The following is an 8,731-nucleotide window of genomic DNA, read 5'->3' on the forward strand; positions in this document are numbered from 1 at the left end:
TTAGTCTGCGCAGTGTTAGCAACGGGATTGATGTAACAAACGAGGGAAGACCCAATCCACCCTCCTTACATCGGGCGTGGAAGTAACCAATAGGGGTGTCATGGGGCAGATGCAGCCATTTTCGGGCTGCTCCCCTAAGCTGTTTGTCCAAGGCTCTAAGGACTTTCATGGTTGACCCCGCTAGGGTAAAATGGTGGTAGAAACGGGGTATCAGGAAGCATCTAAGAAGTTTCAGGCGTTGCTGAGGTTTTAGGGGTGCCGCTGAGATGCGCCCAATCTCAATGTCGAGTTTCCCGCCGGCGCGCAGAACTCCAGCGGGGGAGAAGTTCAGCCCCAAGTACCGCCAACTTTCCGAAGACCGTAGTTGACGGATATATTCGCCCCCTGAAGTTCGGAATCTTGGTCTGGCGTCGATTTTGAAGGTTTTCTGCTTTCCGGCGGGGATCACCGAGAGTGCGACACATTTAGATGCATTGAAACCTAGCCCCCGCTTTCTTGCCTCAGTCTCAAGTATCGAAAGAGAGGTCTGCATCCCGGTGGTTGTGGATGATATGGCAATAAGGTCGTCGGCGTAGGCCATTGACGTGACCCGGGTCTCCGATATTTTATATCCGATCTGTTTGGGTACAGATCGGATTACCTCATCTATCACCAGACAGAATATGGGGGTGGATAGGGGATCGCCCTGCCGCACTCCCCTGGTGATATTGATCGGAGCAGATGTTTTCCCGTTCACTTCCAGCACTGTTTTACTGTCCTTATACGATTTCATAATGTATTCTACGAAGGAGCGGGGTAACCCCAGCCTTTGCAGTGTCGCGTTTATGGCACTGTGACTGACGCAGTCGTACGCCTTCGCCATATCTAGGGAGGCAACGTGCAGTTCGCGGAGGTTGGTTTTGGCATCGTTCAGGATTGCCGCCAATACGGTTGTATTTTCCGCGCATCCATCCTGCATGCAACGTTGCTGTTCCTCCACTAGATTGGTGGCTATAAGGCGTCTGGCCAAGATCTTATTGAGCTGGCGTACGACCACTGATGTTATGCTGATAGGTCTAAAATCTTCTGGGCTGGAGGCCCCGTCCTTCTTAGGAATGAAAACTGTCCGGCTGGTCTGGAGTTTTGTGGGGAATGCCCCTAGTGACAGTATGACGTTGTAGTATAGTGCCCGTATCTCTACAGGTACACTACGCCATTGCCTCGGTGTTATACCGTCAATTCCTGGCGCCGAATTGGCCGGTATGGTGGTATTCTCGATTTCCGTTATTTGTATAGGGTCAGCGAGCCACTGCAGATCATTTCGGGTTCCCCTTATTTCCTCTGAGGAGGTTTCGGGGGGAGGATGTTGACAGAATACAGGTTCCCAATATGCCTTCATGGGTTCTATGTTCGGCATTTCGGCCTTCATTCTACCGTCCAATATTGTCTTGGCGGCTCTGCCCATATTCTTTTTAAATAGTTTTTGCTTGGCTGCGTATTCCCTTCTCCTTTCGCGCCATCGCGCCGTTCTGGAATTGACGGGGCGATACCTCTCTTTCCGCTTGGGCGGGCTTGTATTTGCGGGGAAGACTTTGTCCAGCCAAAGCAGGTCTTCAGGGCTCTTGCATTCTTTCCGCAGCACGGCTTCAGCGGCTGCGACGAGTTCGTCTGCCTTATAGGTTGTCATGTGTCGTACCTTGCGGATGAGTGATTCTATCGCACTGTGGACACCGTCTCTATTGGTCATTTCTGCGTCATAGTTATAGAGTCATAGAGTCATAGTTACTCCCGCCGTTTACCCGCGCTTGCTTGAATTTCTTCACTTTGACATTCAGAGCACTGGGCAGAAATCACATTGCGTCAACACCCGCTGGGGCCATCGCAATGCTTTGTTTTAATTAGACAGTCGGATTCCCCCGGTCCGTGCCAGTTCTGAGCCAGTCGTTGAATGGCGGCCGAAGAGTGTCGCGCGGGCGGTGGCCCCAAATGGCACGAACGACGTACCACGGGGTCGCCACGCGCGTCCTCGCAGCAAGGAAGGTCCGCGGGAGGCCAAGGCACGGGACCGAACTCGGATCCACGGCGCGCGAACGCACCGATTCTCCTCGCCCAGGCCCGGCACGTCAGCTATCAACCCGCTTCCCGACCAAGCCCGACACGCCCCGACCCTCAGAGCCAATCCTTATCCAGAAGTTACGGATCCGATTTGCCGACTTCCCTTACCTACATTATTCTATCGACTAGAGGCTCTTCACCTTGGAGACCTGCTGCGGATATGGGTACGAGCCGGCGCGACACCTCCACGTGACCCTCTCTCGGATTTTCAAGGTCCGTCGGGAAATCACGGGCACCGACGCAACTGCGGTGCTCTTCGCGTTCCAAACCCTATCTCCCTGCGAGAGGATTCCAGGGAACTCGAACGCTCATGCAGAAAAGAAAACTCTTTCCGTGGCTCCCGACGACGTCTCCGGGCTCTTTTAGGTTACCCTGACGAACCCCTTGTGAGGGCCCGACAAACAACGGTTCCGCTGCCGGGTTCCGGAATAGGAACCGGATTCCCTTTCGCCCGACCGATGGATCATTTTGCTTATGAAAATTTTTTCTATCGCCGTTAGCTTCGGATTTCTCCTAGGGCTTAGGATCGACTGACTCGTGTGCAACGGCTGTTCACACGAAACCCTTCTCCACATCAGTCCTCCAGGGCCTCGCTGGAGTATTTGCTACTACCACCAAGATCTGCACCGACGGCGGCTCCAGGCAGGCTCGAGCCCAGACCCTTCTGCGCACGCCGCCGCGACCCTCCTACTCGTCGCCGCGTCAAGCGGCACTCGACTCGGAGCCGAGTCCGCCCTGCGGCGACGGCCGGGTATAGGCACGACGCTTCAGCGCCATCCATTTTCAGGGCTAGTTGCTTCGGCAGGTGAGTTATTACACACTCCTTAGCGGATTCCGACTTCCATGGCCACCGTCCTGCTGTCTTAAGCAACCAACACCTTTCATGGTTTCCCATGAGCGTCGATTCGGGCACCTTAACCCGTCGTTTGGTTCATCCCACAGCGCCAGTTCTGCTTACCAAAAGTGGCCCACTATGCACTCCGATCCCAGGGACCCCCGAGGGGACCCCGTCTCCGACTTCGATAAATCGAGCAAGCCGGAGTTCTCACCCATTTAAAGTTTGAGAATAGGTTGAAGCCGTTTCGGCCCCAAGGCCTCTAATCATTCGCTTTACCGGATGAGACTCTCCTCCGAGCGCAAGCTATCCTGAGGGAAACTTCGGAGGGAACCAGCTACTAGATGGTTCGATTAGTCTTTCGCCCCTATACCCAGCTCCGACGATCGATAGTAGTAGTTTTAGGGGTTTGTAGGGTGCGTCGACAGCTATGGTCATTTTGCACCACTGTCATTACGTAAAACTTATGTTCCTTTTAAACTAGGAATAAGTAAACAAATAAATACGAATAAATATATAAATAAATAAAATAAACAAAAAAAAAAGGAAAATGCTAAAATCAAAAGCATTAAAATTATGAGCTCCAAAGCTAAAGCTGCCCCATTAAACCAGTATACCTTAAAAAACTTAAGACTCGGTTTATAGACCCAGAGTCATCCCCTAAAATATTTCTTAAGTCTCCCCTTATCTTCAACATGTCTCTGGCCCTTTCGTATGTTTTACATTCCGTCAGGATATGTTTTATCGTCAGCGGTTGGAGGCACTCATTGCAGCGGGGCTGTTCTTTTACCTCCGCAAAGAGGTACGAATAGTGAGGGCAGAGTGTCCTATTCTCATGCGCGTAATCATGACCTCTTCCCTCCGAATGCTCAGGATGGAAGAGGACCATGGGGAAACGACCGGTTTTATTGCCCTGAGTTTATTATTTTGCAGAGACTGCCAAGCCTCCTTCCACTGATGCAGGACCGAGTTCCGCAAGGCGTCCTTTACGTCCTCCATTGGAACCAAGGTGGAGTCGGTCTCGGGTTTTCGAAGGGCATCCTTCGCTGCCTGGTCAGCTTTTTCGTTACCTCTTATGCCGACGTGACCAGGAGTCCATATAAAGGAGACCCTGTTCCCCTTTCTCTGTTATTACACACTCCTTAGCGGATTCCGACTTCCATGGCCACCGTCCTGCTGTCTAAAGCAACCAACACCTTTCATGGTTTCCCATGAGCGTCGATTCGGGCGCCTTAACCCGTCGTTTGGTTCATCCCACAGCGCCAGTTCTGCTTACCAAAAGTGGCCCACTATGCACTCCGATCCCAGGGGCCCCCGAGGGGACCCCGTCTCCGGCTTCGATAAATCGAGCAAGCCGGAGTTCTCACCCATTTAAAGTTTGAGAATAGGTTGAAGCCGTTTCGGCCCCAAGGCCTCTAATCATTCGCTTTACCGGATGAGACTCTCCTCCGAGCGCAAGCTATCCTGAGGGAAACTTCGGAGGGAACCAGCTACTAGATGGTTCGATTAGTCTTTCGCCCCTATACCCAGCTCCGACGATCGATTTGCACGTCAGAATCGCTACGGACCTCCATCAGAGTTTCCCCTGACTTCGTCCTGGCCAGGCATAGTTCACCATCTTTCGGGTCCCAACGTGTGCGCTCTGGGTGCGCCTCCCCTCGCAATGAGGGATCAGACGCCCCGGGGGTGCGGGGACCGACGCCCGCCGGAGCGAGCGAACGACCCCGTCCTCCCTCGGCCGCCGGAACGGCGGCCTTCACTTTCATTGCGCCTATGGGTTTAGCGGAGCGTGTCCGACCCAACGACTCGCGCGCATGTTAGACTCCTTGGTCCGTGTTTCAAGACGGGTCGGGTGGACCATCCAAGCCGTAGCGTCGCGGACTCGAAACTTTCGACGCCGTCCGAGGACACCTCACGGTTCGCGGACAGCCCCACGGTGGGAAAGGGATCGGACCTGGTCCGGAACCCTAACCCCCGAGGGTGCTCGCGGAGGGCCGGACGCCTTGCGGCGCGTCGACTTTCGCTTCCTACCGTCGGACATCCGGCCTGGGATCCCGGGGTCCTTTTCCGCTCGAGAGCGGGCGGGACTCCACCCGGGCCCTTGGGGCCGGCGTCCGACGGGTCGCGACGTCCTACTCGGGGAGAAGTGCGTCACACCGACGACGAACATTCGAGGGCCACCGGGTGACGCGCCTGTGACGGGGGTCACCCCCCGCCCGCCGGCGCGCCATCCGTCAAGCGACCCTCGCCCGTCGCCGGCGAGACCTGAATCTCCCCTTTCGAAATTTCGGGTACCACCCGTTTACTCCCAAACGGTTTCACGTACTCTTGAACTCTCTCTTCAAAGTGCTTTTCAACTTTCCCTCTCGGTACTTGTTCGCTATCGGTCTCGTGGCCGTATTCAGTCTTAGGTGGAGTTTACCACCGACTTTGGGCTGCACTCTCAAGCAACCCGACTATGAGGAGCGCCCCTCCCGGGAGGCAAGCGCGGAGGTCGCACGGGCCTGGCAACCTCTCCGGGCCGTGGCCCCGTTCAAGAGGGACTTGGACTCTCCGGCGCCCCTCGGGAAATTGGACGCTCCCAAACGCCACAGCGCTCGGCGCCCCGCGGGGGGCGCGAGCTTTGGCCCTGGAGTCAATCCCTGTTCGCTCGCCGTTACTAAGGGAATCCTGGTTAGTTTCTTTTCCTCCGCTTATTAATATGCTTAAATTCAGCGGGTGGTCTCACCTGCTCTGAGGTCGGCCCAAATGATATAGTTGCCCGTGGAGAGGGAGTAATAACCGAGCCCCCACCGATCCGCAGGCGAACGCCGTCAAAAAATAACGAAGCGTCTCACCTCGACCGGCGGGGACGGGTCTCGCCCAATCTCCCGCAGAGCCCCCTATCAATCCGGGCGACGATCCATCCCAGCGAGGGACGCTCGTCGCCCCAGTACGCAAACGTTTCCGTTCGCGAACTGAATTGCCGGCCCTCAGCCAGGCGTAGCCCGGGAACAAAATCCGAGGGCTGCAATGTGCGTTCGAAACGTCGATGTTCATGTGTCCTGCAGTTCACAATTCGACGCGCAGTTAGCTGCGTTCTTCATCGATCCACGAGCCGAGTGATCCACCGTTTAGAATTTCTTTCTTTCATTTCATTTTATGTAAAAAATTCGTTTCATCGAAACATACAAACTGGGAATTTTTTCCCATCTTCGCGAGCGAGTTGGGCGTGTGTCTTTTAAAGCCGGCTTTTGATCGCCGGGCACCCGACTGCTCGCCTTCTTTGTCCCTTTTTCTCTTCACCAATTCGTTCCAAAGCCACGATTTTATAATCGAAAGCTGTAATGATCCTTCCGCAGGTTCACCTACGGAAACCTTGTTACGACTTTTACTTCCTCTAAATGATCAAGTTTGGCCATCTTTCCAGCAACATCGGCGCCACCGGTGTTGAGGCGGCGAGCGCCGCTCACCAGTCCGAAGGCCTCACTAAATCATTCAATCGGTAGTAGCGACGGGCGGTGTGTACAAAGGGCAGGGACGTAATCAACGCGAGCTTATGACTCGCGCTTACTGGGAATTCCTCGTTCATGGGAAACAATTGCAAGCCCCAATCCCTAGCACGAAGGAGGTTCAGCGGGTTACCCGGGCCTTTCGGCCAGGGAGGACACGCTGATTCCTTCAGTGTAGCGCGCGTGCGGCCCAGAATATCTAAGAGCATCACAGACCTGTTATTGCTCAATCTCGTGCGGCTAGGAGCCGCCTGTCCCTCTAAGAAGATAGCTACGTCGGAAGCATAATAGATTCCGACGCCTAGTTAGCAGGCCAGAGTCTCGTTCGTTATCGGAATTAACCAGACAAATCGCTCCACCAACTAAGAACGGCCATGCACCACCACCCACCGAATCAAGAGAGAGCTCTTATTCTGTCAATCCTACCGGTGTCTGGGCCTGGTGAGGTTTCCCGTGTTGAGTCAAATTAAGCCGCAGGCTCCACTCCTGGAGCTGCCCTTCCGTCAATTCCTTTAAGTTTGAGCTTTGCAACCATACTTCCCCCGGAACCCAAGAGCTTTGGTTTCCCGGAAGCTGCCCGCCGAGTCATAGAAGGAACTTCGGCGGATGGCTAGCTGGCATCGTTTATGGTTAGAACTAGGGCGGTATCTGATCGCCTTCGAACCTCTAACTTTCGTTCTTGATCAACGAAAACGTTCTTGGCAAATGCTTTCGCATCGGTTCGTCTTGCGACGATCCAAGAATTTCACCTCTAACGTCGCAATACGAATGCCCCCGTCCGTCCCTATTAATCATTACCTCGAGTTCTGAAAACCAACAAAATGGAACCGAGGTCCTATTCCATTATTCCATGCACACAGTATTCAGGCGACCAACGGCCTGCTTTGAGCACTCTAATTTGTTCAAAGTAAACGTGCCGGCCCACCAAGGCACTCGGTGAAGAGGACCAAAGAAGGATAACGGAGCCTCGCGGACCCCACCGGCAGGACGTCCGGACCGGGCAGTTGAGCACCGACAAGCGGCGAACCGACCGTCCGAGACACACCTCCGACTACGAGCTTTTTAACCGCAACAACTTTAATATACGCTATTGGAGCTGGAATTACCGCGGCTGCTGGCACCAGACTTGCCCTCCAATAGATCCTCGTTAAAGGATTTAAAGTGTTCTCATTCCGATTACGGGGCCTCGGATGAGTCCCGTATCGTTATTTTTCGTCACTACCTCCCCGTTCCGGGAGTGGGTAATTTGCGCGCCTGCTGCCTTCCTTGGATGTGGTAGCCGTTTCTCAGGCTCCCTCTCCGGGATCGAACCCTGATTCCCCGTCACCCGTTACAACCATGGTAGGCGCAGAACCTACCATCGAAAGTTGATAAGGCAGACATTTGAAAGATGCGTCGCCGGCGCTCAGACCGTGCGATCAGCCAAAAGTTATTCAGAGTCACCAAGGCAACGGACGGAAGACCGACCGATTGGTTTTGTTCTAATAAAAGCACCCCTTCCATCACTGGTCGAGGCACGAGTTTCATGTATTAGCTCTAGAATTACCACAGTTATCCATGTAAGTGTGGGTAAGATCCAAGGAACCATAACTGATTTAATGAGCCATTCGCGGTTTCGCCTTAAAGCGGTTAGTACTGAGACATGCATGGCTTAATCTTTGAGACAAGCATATGACTACTGGCAGGATCAACCAGGGAGCTTGCATGGGCTATGTTCCCGGCGGAATCACCCACCGGGACCACGCTTAGCTCGATTTTCTCGCGAGGAGAACGTTCAATTTTCACCGACTCCGAGCCCACTCGACACCGGGAATCGACCGGGGGTTTCCCGGCAACCCGCATGGCGTCGGTATTTGCCCGAAAATTTATACTTTCGTGTTCCAAATCCAAAAGGGACTAGGTAGAGGTGGGCGAGATCCGAAGAGACCGAGAACCAACCCCGAATCACTTCCTCGCCATTTGCTGACCGGTTGGACTCGCCAATGCGATACTCCACATATAAGTCAAAATCATTTTGGGATCCCCTTGGACATTGCTCAGAATGGCGCAATCGCCGGTGTTTTTCGGAGATTCTGGGCAAAAAGACTGGTCCAAAAGGCCGATTTTTTGCGGGACTTAGAAAATTTTCCACCATTTTCCAAAGATTACGTTCTCTCTGCATATCCTTCCCAGTTTACCCTTACTTCTTACTTTATTATTATTAATCGGCACTTAGACAATTTTTCCAAGCAATTTATTCGTTTTCAGCGAATAATTTGCGCATTAAATTCGCTTCACTTGCGGAGATTTTTCCCGGGAGAATTGCAAAAAT

General features: G+C 53.5%; 2 non-coding genes across 2 annotated transcripts; both read right to left on the minus strand.

Annotated features, from left to right (window-relative positions):
* Positions 1 to 5,895: 5,895 nt before the first annotated feature.
* On the minus strand, positions 5,896 to 6,050 carry LOC139686721 (5.8S ribosomal RNA). The gene has a single exon (XR_011700552.1). It is a non-coding gene; the product is annotated as a 5.8S ribosomal RNA (ribosomal RNA).
* Positions 6,051 to 6,253: 203 nt separating this feature from the next.
* LOC139686714 (small subunit ribosomal RNA) lies at positions 6,254 to 8,118 on the minus strand. Its single transcript, XR_011700546.1, has one exon. It is a non-coding gene; the product is annotated as a small subunit ribosomal RNA (ribosomal RNA).
* Positions 8,119 to 8,731: the final 613 nt, after the last annotated feature.

Source organism: Hetaerina americana, unplaced genomic scaffold (assembly GCF_022747635.1).
Source record: "Hetaerina americana unplaced genomic scaffold, ioHetAmer1.1.p SCAF_149, whole genome shotgun sequence".
NCBI classification, from domain to species: domain Eukaryota; kingdom Metazoa; phylum Arthropoda; class Insecta; order Odonata; family Calopterygidae; genus Hetaerina; species Hetaerina americana.